The following is a 14,017-nucleotide window of genomic DNA, read 5'->3' as shown; positions in this document are numbered from 1 at the left end:
TCTCTCTCTCTCTCTCTCTCTCTCTCTCTCTCTCTCTCTCTCTCTCTCTCTCTCTCTCATAACAGAATCCTATCAACGCAGTTACGAACAGTATTGCTAATTCAGCGCTGTGTGTGTGTGTGTGTGTGTGTGTGTGTGTGTGTGTGTGTGTGTGTGTGTGTGTGTGTGTGTGTGTGTTTTGGTATGGGCTTTTCGTATCACTTTTTATAAAACTTTTTTTCTACATTTTTACATCTTAGTGTTCTCTCTTGTTACCTTTCCCCTCTGCTCTAATTTTTCTTCATGGCCACTTTTTCTCTCTGTTGAAGTTTCGTCTAAAAATCCTCTCATTCCTTTTCGTTCGATAACTTTATTCTGCTGTTTTGTGTTTACTTTGAAGTGTATTTTTTCTGACGGGTATATTTTATCACAACTTTTGTCTTCTCTATTCGTTTAGCTTTTTCTTCATTTTTTTCTTCAGTCCCTGTTCCCGAGTTTCCTTCTCTTGTGGTTCAACTTCAAATTTCTATATTAATTTATCATTTTCCTAAAGTTCAAGAATAGTATCGCTTTCTTATTTCTCGCAAAACTTTATTACAATCCGGAATTCTTGAGTAAAATCTGAAATTATTTATTTTTTGTCAATATCAGTGTCCACATTTCTCTTCCGGAATCCTTTCCAAAACGTAAAATTACTTAGAAATAATACGAATGATAAAAATGTATAAGCTTTCGTTTAGACACCAATCACAAACCTACCGGCTGGGAGCACACACACACACACACACACACACACACACACACACACACACACACACACACACACACACACACAACCACACACAATATGCACAATTCAAACGGAAAAAATGAGGTAACTTGGACGGTTTCAGGATTAAGAAAGAAACTTTGTCACTTGTAATATGCTCCAAGTTTGCAATGTAACGTCCCTTGTGTACCGCCCGGCCTGCAGGTGTTGCCCGGCAGGAAGATATACAAGAGAGAATATTATGAAAAGGATGTTAATTTAGGACAAGGACAAGTTAGACGGAAATCTCGGCTTGTTAACAGACATCTGATACTTTTTTCCTTGTTCTTGTTCTTGTTTTCCTCATTTGCCTTCTTTTTATTTTTTATTTTCCTCCTCCACCTTTTTCTTCTTTTTTCTCTTTTTGTTATTCGTCGTCTTCATCATCTTCTTCTTTTACTTCTTCTTTCTCTTCATCTTTATCATTTTTTTCTTCTTGTTCTTGTTCTTGTTCTTCTCCTCTTTATTTTTTTCTTCTCCGCCTCCTCCACATTTTTTTTTCCTCTTTTTGTTATTCGTCGTCTTCATCATCTTCTTTTACTTCTTCTTTCTCTTCATCTTTATCATTTTTTTCTTCTTGTTCTTGTTCTTGTTCTTCTCCTCCTCTTTATTTTTTCTTCTCCTTCTCCACATTTTTCTTCTTTTTCCTCTTTTTGTTATTCGTCGTCTTCATCATCATCATCTTTTACTTCTTCTTTCTCTTCATCTTTATCATTTTTTTCTTCTTGTTCTTGTTCTTGTTCTTCTCCTCCTCTTTATTTTTTCTTCTCCTTCTCCACATTTTTCTTCTTTTTCCTCTTTTTGTTATTCGTCGTCTTCATCATCATCATCTTTTACTTCTTCTTTCTCTTCATCTTTATTTTTTTTCTTCTTGTTCTTGTTCTTCTCCTCCTTTGCCTTCTTTTTATTTTTTCTTCTCCTCCTCCTCCTCCACCTTTTTCTTCTTTTTCCTCTTCTTGTTATTCGTCGTCTTCATCATCATCTTCTTTTACTTCTTTCTCTTCATCTTCATCTTTTTTTCTTCTTGTTCTTAGTATTATTATTAGTAGCAGTAGCACTAAAGGTAAAGTTGGGGAATAGGCTATAACTGCGCGTAGCCTCCATGCTCATTTCCGTCGCATTTGTCCTTGAGTCTGTACCTCCCTCTTCTCCAACGTCTTTGCCCAGTCTTTAGCTTTCTTTAATAAAAAATCACTTCCCACTCTTTATATTTTCATTCGTCTCTTCCTCTTCCCGTGCTTTCTCAGTTACTAATTACATCATCCCGTCCTTTCCTTTCTCCATTTCCGTTTACTGTTTCCTCTTTCTGTGCTTTCTCAGTGCCTTGCTACTTATAACTCCTTCCTCTCATCCCCTGTTTCTGTATATTTCATCCTTTATCTTTCCCGATGTCCTAATCTCTATCATCACTTCCTTTCCTTTCTCCATTTCCGTTTACTGTTTCCTCTGTCTGTGCTTTCTCAGTGCCTTGCTACTTATAACCCCTTCCTCTCATCCCCCGTTTCTGTATATTTCTTCCTTTTTCTTTCCCGATGTCCTAATCTCTATCATCCCTTCCTTTCCTTTCCCTACTTCCAGCTATCTTTTCCTCTTTGCGTTTCTTCCTTTCATTTTGCTAATTTCCCTTCACCTCTTTTATTTCTTTCCCGGCGTCTTTATGCTCATCCCAATTCCCTTCCTTCCCCAATTCCCGTGTTGCTTATCAGGCGTTGCAATGCCGGGAAACTTATTTGGTTTATTTCAATTTTTTTATTTATTTATTCATGGCAGGCTAATTTCGGCGACGGAAATGCTTGTGTGTGTGTGTGTGTGTGTGTGTGTGTGTGTGTGTGTGTGTGTGTGTGTGTGTGTGCAAGGACGCTTTTTATTTTTACTTTTGACTTTTTTATTGCGTATTTTTTCTTGTTAACGGGATTTACAAATGAAAAAAGATGAAATACAGTTTTCCGTTTTATCTTTCTATATTTTATGTCCTAGTTGCTTTCACGGCTTCTCGGATATTGTTTTCCTTTCATCAACTTTTTTTTATATCTTTTAATCTTTTTTTCACCTCGTTCACTTTTTGTATTTATATTTTACCGTGACACGTAAAATTTTAGACAGCTAACGACCCAGAAAAAATGTATTTTCTTTTTGTATTTTATTTTTTGGGTCAACTCTGAACGAGACGTCGAGTTTAAAGGAAAAAAAAGTTATGAAATAAATTGGCGCTGTGACGGACCAGCGGACGGACGGACGGGTGGAAAAAAAGTTGACGTAGAAAAAAAAAAAGAAAAAGAAAAGCGTTAGTGATGTGAAGATCCTGAAAACAGAAACGGAATCAAGAAAACTAATTTATGAAGGCAAATCTACCTACAAGACACGTGACAATAAAAAAAAAAATGAATCACTCACTCACTCACTCACTCACTCACTCACTCACTCACTCACTCACTCACTCTCTCACTCACTCACTCACTCACTCACTCACTCACTCACTCTCTCTCTCTCTCTCTCTCTCTCTCTCTCTCTCTCTCTCACACACACACACACACACACACACACACACACACACACACACACACACACACGGCCCGGTAGCTCAGTGGAGAGAGCGTCTGCCTCAAAACCAGAAGGACCGGGGCTCGATTCCCCGGCTGGGTGAAGATAAGTTGGGTTTATCTTCTTTCACGTGTAGCCCCTGTTCACCTAGCAGTGAGTAGGTACGCGACGTAAGGCAAGGAGTTGTGACCTCGTTGTCGCGGTGTGTTGTGTGTGAGTGGTCTCAGCCCTACCCAAAGATCGGTACTATGAGCTCTGTGCTCTTCCGTAGGGGAACGACTGGCTGTCTCGAGAGAGACCCGCAGCAGACCAAGAGGTGAATTACACACACACACACACACACACACACACACACACACACACACTGCACCGGCAGTATCACCCTCATCCTCTGACGTCACTTACACATTGCGACTCCGTGGTGAAGCGGTTAGCTCACCTAGCTACGAATCCGCGGTGCTGGGTTCAAACCTCGGTCCCGGACAGGCGGTGCACAACCAACCTAACAGTGCATACTCCCTTTTGAGCGGGCTGGCCCATAAATGGGTACATAGGGAAACCTGCAGAAAGTAAACTGTGGTAACATGGAGCCAGTAAAGGAAGCAAGTCGGAAAAACCCCGCTAATCAATGCTCCAAGAAAGAAAGCAGAAATGAGTGGAGAAAAGAGAGGTCAATTTCGAATGGAGATCAAGGGCCAATGTGACAGAGATGAGCATAGAGGACACGCCCAGCTGTAGCGAGTCTCCTTAAATTTACCTTTATTGAACTCTTATGACGCCCACCAGTGTGAGGCGGCACGGGGGGCGGCGGGGGGCAGGGGAACGCCAGCGCGCGGCTTCCATAACAAACACCTCAACTAGTTTTTCCTCCCTTCCCGTTTTTTCCCCGTTTTATTTTCCTGCCCTCTTCCCATCTTTTTTTGTGTCCTCCTGGCCGACTTAGCTTTTACTGGATTTATACGCTAGCCTCCTCTTTTTTACTTCGTGTTTTTCTTTCATATGTTTTTTTGCTTTCTGTGTCTGTCTGTCTGTCTGTCTCCCTCACCGGTCGAATGCCTCACTACTAGCATCACCATCACCACAATCTACGTTATCACAATCACTACCACCACCACAAACAACAGCAACAACAACACCCTAAAAACACCACTAAATCGACTGGCGGTGAATGTTCAAGAGTCCCAGGGGAAGCATTAACTCTCTCCCTTCCTTCCTTCCTTCAGTCCATTCCATTAATTCCTCTTCGTTATTTATTTCTTGCTACCTCCTATCGTTCGTTCCTTGCTGCATACTTTTTTTCCTCTTTTTCGTTGTTCCTAAAAATTACTCTTCCCTTTATTTTCTTTTATTTATTCCTTTCTTCTCTCTCATTTATGGCGCTCTATTAAATTACTAAACAATCATATTTTATCATTTTTTTTTTGTCTTTTTCGCTTCGTTTACTTTCCTCCCATTTCCACTTTCTCAATTAAATCCTTTCTTATGTTTTTAAGTACTTTTTAACTGTCAAAAGGAAAAAAAAAGTACACACACACACACACACACATATATATATATATATATATATATATAAAAATATAAATAAATATATATATATATCTATATATATATATATATATATATATATATCTATATATATTGAATGATAGCTAGGTGAGCATTGATTATTTTTCTTAAGATATTCTCCTTATATCTTATGATAGTCTTAAACTCTTTCTTAATCGGCTGTATGACTTCGCCGAAGCTAGTCATGTTCGCTAGATCGCGATTTCGGGTCCTAGACTCTTCCTCAGTAGCGAGGTCTTTCCTTGGTAAGGATACCGGAGAGAATGGCTTGTGTGGGGAGCGGGGGTGGATTTATACCGCTGTGTTGGTCGTCCCACTGCGCGTCCTGGTCTCTGATCGGCTGGCAGGTGTTACTACGGGCTGCGCGGGGGTACTCGTCAAACTTGTTCTTCGCGCACTTGGTAGGGCTTGTAGATCTTCTGCTTGCATATTTAATGTCGGGTTTGTTGTTTTGATGTACAGTGCCTCTAGGATGGGGAGGCGTCTTGTGTCAGGACATGTTGTCAGGGTCTCCGTGTTGTTTTCCAGCATTTCTCTTGTGATGTTGATTCTATGCTGCTCCTTCAGGTGTTTCTTGGGTGCTCCTGACGCGAGGTGGAATGTCAGTCGTCGCGAGAGTCTTGTTGTCGTCATGCCAACATAGGTAGAGGGAAGGACTTCACAGTTTCCTTGGTTGCACGTGAACCTATATATGAGATGCGACACTCTCTCTCTCTCTCTCTCTCTCTCTCTCTCTCTCTCTCTCTCTCTCTCTCTCTCTCTCTCTCTCTCTCTCTCTCTCTCTCTCTCTCTCTCTCTCTCTCTCTCTCTCTCTCTCTCTCTCTCTCTCTCTCTCATTTCACACTCAGTACCTCCTTTCCCTGGCTCGACGATCACCTGAGGACAGCGATCCGTGGAGGAGCCACGACCAGGCCTTCGTCCACTTCTTTTTCCCTTCCTCTCTTCATCTCTTTTTCTCCTTTACTTTCTCTTTTCCTTCTTTTTTTCCCTTCCCCTCTTGACCTCTTTTCCTCTCTTATTCTTTCTGTACTTCCCTTCCTCTCTTTTCAATTTTCTCTTCCTGTTTTCCTCTTCATTTCTTTTCTTTCCCTCCCTTCCTTTCCCTCTTTACATTTCTTCCTCTCTTTCCCTTCTTTCCTTCCGCCATTCCTGTCTTTCCCTCCCTTTCCTTTCTCCCCTTTCTCCATTTCTCTCTTTCAATTAATTCCTCTTTTTTCCTTCCTGACTTCCTCTCTTTCTATTCGTCCCTTTCTCTTTTTCCCTCCATTCCTCTCTTTCCCTTCCTCCCTTTCTCTCTTTCTCTTCCATCCTTCCATTTTACAACCTTCCTTGCCTTCTTACTAAATTTCGGTCCTTCTCTCTCTCTCTCTCTCTCTCTCTCTCTCTCTCTCTCTCTCTCTCTCTCTCTCTCTCTCTCTCTCTCTCTCTCTCTCTCTCTCTCTCTCTCTCTCTCTCTTGAATCTGCGTTGCTACCTTACGATGCAAACACTGGAGACCTTCAACTCCTTTTTCCTCGTTTCTCTAATCACGCAAACGTTTTCTCTTCAATTAGAATAAAAACGTACAAGCAACGAGATCAACTGCCGACGGAAACGCCAAACACATAAAAACAAACACGAACACACAAAATCTCACAACATTGATGGCTAGTTTCTTTTCTTCTCTGTGAGACGTTATTGAATATGAGAGAAGAGGAGGGAGACAGACAGTCAAGATGAAAGGGAGGAGAAAAAATCTGGAGGAGAAAAAAAATAGAGGAAGGAGGAGGTAGGATTAAGGAAAAGTATGTAAAGTATATGATAGACAAGAAGATAATGAAGAGAGAGAGAGAGAGAGAGAGAGAGAGAGAGAGAGAGAGAGAGAGAGAGAGAGAGAGAGAGAGAGAGAGAGAGAGAGAGAGAGAGAGAGAGAGAGAGAGAGAGAGAGATATCTTTATTGGCCATAAGGTTTGAGAAATTGCATACAATATAAACATTGTTGATAGGCTCGGTCCATGTAAGCCGAAGCTTTAAATAGGACCTGAAAATTATTTACATATAATAAACATAGCAAGGGACTATGTTAGGCCACCCGAAAATGTATAGAATTTCATGATTGAATACAACACAAATTATAGTTAAAATACATACAAGTATACATAGGCATACCTATTCACTACATATACTATTATTTACATTGGACACAGTAAAGTTTTGGCATACTGTTAGGACAAAAGAAATCCAAGTAATTCACACAAAAAAATAGAAAAAATATAACATTTCGAAATATTCTGAGAATTATTGATACTTATCAAACAATGCTTTTGTTAGTTTACATTTAAATACATTTATATTATTACAATTTAAAAACTCTTCTGATAAATTATTCCAAATGTTGGCTCCTCTTGACATGACACTTTGCTGGGCGTGAGTTGTTCTACATAACGGTACACGTAAAATACATTGTCTTCTAGTGGTGGTGTTGGTGATTATAGTGTAGCCAGGCTCAATATCACAGGAATTTAAAGATTTGTATACAAACAAGCAGCTCTGTAAATATATTATGTCTGGAACTTTAAGAAGTTTTAAATCTCTGAAAATATGATTGGTGTGTTCATAGCGTTTTTTAAAAGACATTATTCGTAGCAGTTTTTTTTTTTATTGGTAAAGAGGCTGTCAGTGTAAGTCTTATATGCTCCTCCCCATATAGCACAGCAATACAATAAGTGTGGATTTATTAATGTTAGATAAATTTGTCGAATACAATTTGCATTTAAAGTCTCTTATTCTATATACTATGCCTGTTAGTACCGATACCTTTGATCTTATAAGATTCAGATGTTCTTTCGATTTTAATTTACTATCGATGAGAATTCCCAAAAATTTAAATTCATGAACTTCATAAATTTCAAGATTGTTGATTTTAACTGTTGTACGTATTGGCGGAGTCATTAAAGGACTAGATATCATGAGGTGAGTCTTGTTGGTATTTAAAGTTAATCTGTTGCTTGTGATCCAATTGTAAACTTTATTTAATTCATTATTTAATGTGTGTGAAACATTTTCCAGATTCATTCCTTGGAGAAAAATAGTGGTGTCATCGGCATAGAGTAAAAATTTTAGCTTGTTGGTACAGCGAACGATGTCATTAATGTATATTAAAAATAATACTGGGCCGAGAATGGAGCCCTGAGGCACACCACATGCAGCGAAGCTGTACGGGGAGGACATATTATTGTAAACTGTATATTGCTTTCTGTTTGTGAGGTAACTCTTGAACCAGTTATAGGCATTACCACGAATACCGTATGTAGATAATTTACTTATTAATATAGAATGGGAAATGGTGTCAAATGCCTTACTGAAATCACAGAAGACCGTTACTTGAAACATTTTCTTATCCAAGGCATTATATATGTTCTGGCAAAGATGGTGAATAGCTGAGTCAGTAGAATAGTTGGGACGGAAACCATACTGGGATGGAGTGAGGATGGAGTGCTTTGTTAGGTAATTCAATAATCTCTCAACCATTACTCTTTCAAAGATCTTACTGAAACTGAGAGAGAGAGAGAGAGAGAGAGAGAGAGAGAGAGAGAGAGAGAGAGAGAGAGAGAGAGAGAGAGAGAGAGAGAGAGAGAGAGAGAGAGAGAGAGAGAGAGAGAGAGAGAGAGAGAGAGAGAGAGAGAGAGAGAGAGAGAGAGAGAGAGAGAGAGAGAGAGAGAGAGAGAGAGAGAGAATTAGGTATGAGGAAGGTGACTCATGCGATCGCGTGTGTGTGTGTGTGTGTGTGTGTGTGTGTGTGTGTGTGTGTGTGTTAGGAAGGAGGCTTATCCAGGTATAGAGCGCACAGGAGAGGCAGGAGTGCGTAGGAGAGATAAGGGGACTGGGGTGAGAGAGAGAGAGGGAGGGAGGGAGGGAGGGAGCGATGGAAGGAAGGAGAGAGGAAGGGAGGGAGGGAAGGAAGGAGAGAAAATGGAAGAGAAACAGAAAGGGGAAAGCTGGGCTACGACACCTGTGTGTGTGTGTGTGTGTGTGTGTGTATGTGTGTGTGTGTGTGTGTGTGTGTGTGAGAGAGAGAGAGAGAGAGAGAGAGAGAGAGTGTGTTACCGTCCATCATTCAGCTTAAGGTTTGATGCGGCCATGTTTCAGGATCGTCGGTGACATGGTGTTGTTGTTGTTGTTGTTGTTGTTGTTGGTGGTGGTGGTAGTAGTGTTGTTGTTGGTGGTGGAGGTGGAAATGGTGTTGGCGGTGGTATTGGAGGAGTAGGTATTTAGTGTTATTTTTGTTTTTGTTGTTGTTGTTGCTATTGATGGTTGTGGTGGTAGTGGGGGTGGAGGTGGTGGTAGCGGATGAAGTGGTGGTTGTGATATTGGTGGTGTGATACTGTTAGTACCAGTATGGTTGTTGTTGTTGTCGTTAGTAGTAGTAGTAGTAGTAGTAGTAGTAGTAGTAGTAGTAGTAGCAGTAGTTGTAGTAGTAGTAGTAGTAGTAGTACTAGTAATAGTAGCAGTAATAGTAGAAGTAGTAGTAGTAGTAGTAGTAGTAGTAGTAGTAGTAGTAGTAGTAGTAGTAGTAGTAGTAGTAGTAGTAGTAGCACCCCCAAACCAAAAACAAACAAATGGAAAATATCGAGGCATTAAGAAGGCGAGTTGCCTTGTGGCAAACTAACGAGTTAGATGCCCTCCTTGGAGAAGCCAGGGCCATACAGGAGAGGCTCCCCGGACCCCAACAAAACAACACCTCCACAGAAGACAGGGCCCGGAAGTTTGCAGACAAAATGCGACAAGGCAATGTTGCGTCTGCAACACGAGCCTTGTCAGAAAATTCCACACGCGGTGTGCTTCCACTCACCAGGGACACGATCAGTCAACTCAAGGAAAAACATCCTCCACCGAGTGACCTGAAGGGACTGAGACTGGCAGGATGTCACCAACCACCGAATCCAGTTATATACGAAAGGATAACAGGAGAGATGGTGTGGAAGAAGGCCCTCCAGACTCGTGGCAGCGCGGGGCCCTCAGGACTTGATGCACGGGCATGGCGAAGCTTGCTGAGCAGCGCCAACTTTGGCAATGCAGCTGGTGACTTGCGCAACACTATTGCAGCACTGGCAAGAAAACTCGCCTCCTCCAGCTGCCACTATGTGGACGGCCTGACGGCATGCCGCCTCATTCCCCTGGACAAGAGGCCGGGATGCAGGCCTATAGGAGTCGGAGAAGTCCTGCGGCGAATCGTAGGCAAATGCATCATGGCTGTCGTCAAAGAAGATGTGAGAATGGCAGCAGGGAACCTCCAAGTTTGTGCGGGGCAGCAGGCAGGAGGAGAAGCAGCAGTCCATGCCATGCGGGAGATATTCGACCACGTGGAGTGCGAAGCAGTGCTTCTTGTTGACGCCAAAAATGCCTTCAACACAATAAATAGAAAGACAATGATACACAACATTAAAACCAAGTGCCCCAGCTTAGCTATGTATGTCGAAAATACCTATACATACCCGACCGACTTATACATAAATAGCCACAGTGGAAAAGTGAAAGTGTTAAAATCATCTGAGGGAACAACACAAGGTGACCCAATAGCCATGGCTATGTACGCCCTGGGCCTATCAGTCCTCCAAAATGAAATCGCGTACGCAGAAACACGGGTGAAACAGGTGGCTTATGCGGATGACCTCTCAGGTGCTGGTAAAATCTCAGACTTAAAAGGGTGGTGGGACACTGTGAACACCGCCGGCCCTGAGATAGGATACATCCCTAACGCCACCAAGTCTGTCCTTATTGTCAAACCTGAACATTATGACCATGCCGCAGAAACTTTTAGAGGAAGTGGCGTCATTGTGACAAAAGACGGACAACGACACTTAGGTGCAGTGATCGGGACAGAGGTATATAAGTAGGAGTACGTGGGAGACAAAGTAGCTGAATGGGTGAAGGAAATAGAAGCTTTGTCTGCCATTGCCAAGACTGAGCCACACGCTGCCTATTCAGCGTACACCCACGGCATCCAACATCGGTGGACGTTCCTGATGCGCACCATCCCCGGCATCAGTCCACTTCTCCGACCACTGGAAAATGCCGTCAAGAATGTATTCTTGCCGGCGTTAGTGATATCTCATGGTTTGGGGGAGGAGGAGAGGGATATGCTAGCACTTCCCCCAAGACTGGGTGGGATGGGGATCACCAACCCGGAGAAGCTGGCTGATAAGGAGAACCAAAACTCCATCAGCCTTACCAGGTCACTAATCAACAGGATCATCGCTCAGGAGGCAGAGGGCGAGATAGACCAAACAGAAATAAGAGATATTAAAAGAAAAATCTCAGAAGAAAGGCAACAGGCCCAAAAAGACGAGCTGGACCGTCTTACACACCACCTGTCCACAGAAATGGGTAGAAAAATACACAGCACAGGAGGCAGGCGCCTCTAACTGGCTAACGTCATTACCAATCAGAGCAAAGGGCTTCAGCCTCAACAAACAAGAATTTGTCGACGCCATTGCTCTGAGATATGGCTGGCCGATTGAGGGACTGCCTGATCTCTGTGCATGTGGATCACCAAATGATGTCACCCACACCATGACATGTAAAAAAGGAGGCTTCGTCTGTATTCGACACGATGAAGTGAGGGATCTGACAGCCAGCATGCTCGGGGAGGTATGCCAAGACGTCACTACCGAGCCGGCACTGCTTCCCCTGGACGGCGAACACCTTCGATACAGGACGGCCAATACCTCACAGGAGGCACGGGTTGATGTAAGTGCCCGCGGATTCTGGGTGCGCGGACAGCGGGCGTTCATGGACATCCGCATATTCGACCCGATGGCTGCCTGTGACCGTGAGCTGCCCCTGCAAGCCGCCCACCACAGGAACGAGCAGGAGAAGACAAGGGCATACGGTGAAAGAATCCAACATGTGGATCAGGGCAGCTTCACCCCCCTCGTCTTCACCACATCCGGCGGGATGGGTCCCAGGGCCCAATGCTTCTACGCACGCCTCGCGGAGCTAATCTCAGAAAAGAAACATCAGCCAAGAAGTCATGTTATCGCTTGGATGAGGTGTCGCCTCTCGTTCTCCCTGCTCAGGTCGGCCATCCTATGTCTCAGGGGCACCAGACACTCTGGCCCAAAAGCCACCAACATCTCCAATATGGACTATGAAGCCACAGTGGTGGAGAGTGACATTAGGGTGGGTCGGGAGTGACTTGAGTGGGGAAGGAAAGGGGGATCTAGACTAATAGATGATGGGTGATTTAGTGTCAGGTAGTATTAGTAATATGGTTGGATGCCACAGTCATTAGCGAACAGAGTTGGGGCTAATGACCTCCAAGCTATGGAGCCCTCCATGATTATGTGTCGGGAAAATAAACATGGGTGAAGGTATCATTTTAGTAGTAGTAGTAGTAGTAGTAGTAGTAGTAGTAGTAGTAGTAGTAGTAGTAGTAGTAGTAGTTTCTCTCTCCTCTGTCTTCTCTCCTCCCCCAGACACTCTTCCTGATCTATATTCATCACTCTGCTTCACGTTTCTCCTCTTTTCTTTCCTCCCTCCTTTTCATCTTACTTTGGACCCAACAACCCCACTTTTCACACCTCCTTTCGTTGTCTTTCCTCCAAAGGCATTTCTACTTGCCATCTATCTGCGCTTATGCTCTCCCGTTCTTTCTTTCACCTTCTCTCCCTATTCTCCTCTTCCTTTCCACAATCGTTTATATGTTCTATATTTCCTCGTTTGTTCCCTCCTTTTCCGACCCCTTTTCCTTCTGTTAATAGAATACTAACTCATCTATTTTTTTTATCCTCTTCTTCCTCCTCCACCTCCTTATCGACGTTATTTTTCTAAGGTATTCGTCTTCCTGCTCTTCTTCGTTTTGTTCTTGTTCTTTTATTTCATCTCCTTTTTCTTCCGCCTTTCCCTCTCTCCTTCATTAACTTCCTCCTCTTCTTTGTTCTCGTCTTTCTCAACATAATCATCGTTTTTCTTCATCTAATTTTCGCTCTTCTCTTTCTTCTTCCACGTCCTCTTCTTTCTCTTCTTTCTTTCTCCTCTTTCTTTCTCCTTTCTTCCTCCTCTTGGTCCTTCCCCGCCGTCCCTCGAGCACACTCGTGACAAACAGAAAGACTACGCCATCGCACAGGGACACGTGTCGAGAGGTCTGTGAAGTCTGTCTCTATCGCTTTCATCCTTTGCCCCTTCTCTCTCTCTCTCTCTCTCTCTCTCTCTCTCTCTCTCTCTCTCTCTCTCTCTCTCTCTCTCTCTCTCTCTCATATTTTTTTCCTTTATTTCTCTGACGAGTACATATTTTTTTCTTCTCCCTTTTTCATATATTTTAGTTTTTTTTGTCATCGTTGGTAATTTCCTTAGCCTTCTCCGACGCCGACGAAAAACAAGAAGGTATTGAAATATGAGAGAGACGAGTGAAAAGAATAAACGAAACAAACAAAACTGAAGGGAAACTGAAGCAGAAAAGGGAAGGTAAACAAATACAAACAAACACACGCACGAACAACCAGGCAGACGGACAGACACACACACACTCATAAAAAGAAAGACCGTCACGTAAATATTAAAAATGCAGACCGATTGACACTTCACTTTGCCTTCCCTTAAAAGACTCAATTTGCTGCCGTTCTGATGAGTGAATGAGCTTGTGAGTGATTGATTAAAAGAGAGAGAGAGAGAGAGAGAGAGAATTTTTTTTTTTTACAAGCAAGATACTTATTTGAGGAGTATCCCAAGTCCCATTAGCCCCCTCTCTCTCTCTCTCTCTCTCTCTCTCTCTCTCTCTCTCTCTCTCTCTCTCTCTCTCTCTGGCCCATTCCGTGTCTCGTTTCACCCGCCATTCACCGACACATTTAATTTTAGTCTCTCACCTTTCCTTCCTCTATTTGCTTTTCGTTGTCTCCTTGTTTTTCCTTCACCTCCTCGTCCTCCTCCTTTTCCTCCCCCTCCTTCTCCTTCTCCTTTTCTTCCTCCTCCTCCTCCTCCTCCTCCTCCTTTCGTTTCTTTAATCGTGCTCCTGTTGGCCTAATTGCTACAATCGGCTGATGGCCAATAAAAAGAAAAGAAAAGGCTCCTGCTTCTCAGACTTTCTCTATCTCTTATTTTTTTCTTTTTCCGTTCTCTTTTTTATTACTTTTTCTTTTCTTTCCTT

At 42.7% G+C, this 14,017-nt stretch overlaps 1 protein-coding gene and 1 non-coding gene across 4 annotated transcripts in view; both read left to right on the top strand.

Annotated features, from left to right (window-relative positions):
• The window catches only part of LOC127001728 (uncharacterized), a 179,847-nt gene that overhangs the window by 55,173 nt on the left and 110,657 nt on the right, over positions 1-14,017 (top strand). The window lies entirely within an intron of this gene.
• Positions 3,358-3,431, top strand: Trnal-caa (transfer RNA leucine (anticodon CAA)). The gene has a single exon. It is a non-coding gene; the product is annotated as a tRNA-Leu (tRNA).

The sequence above is a fragment of the Eriocheir sinensis genome, chromosome 21 (assembly GCF_024679095.1).
Source record: "Eriocheir sinensis breed Jianghai 21 chromosome 21, ASM2467909v1, whole genome shotgun sequence".
NCBI classification, from domain to species: Eukaryota; Metazoa; Arthropoda; class Malacostraca; order Decapoda; family Varunidae; genus Eriocheir; species Eriocheir sinensis.
The sequence above is the reverse complement of the archived record's forward strand: the minus strand, read 5'-3'. Positions and strand labels throughout refer to the sequence as shown.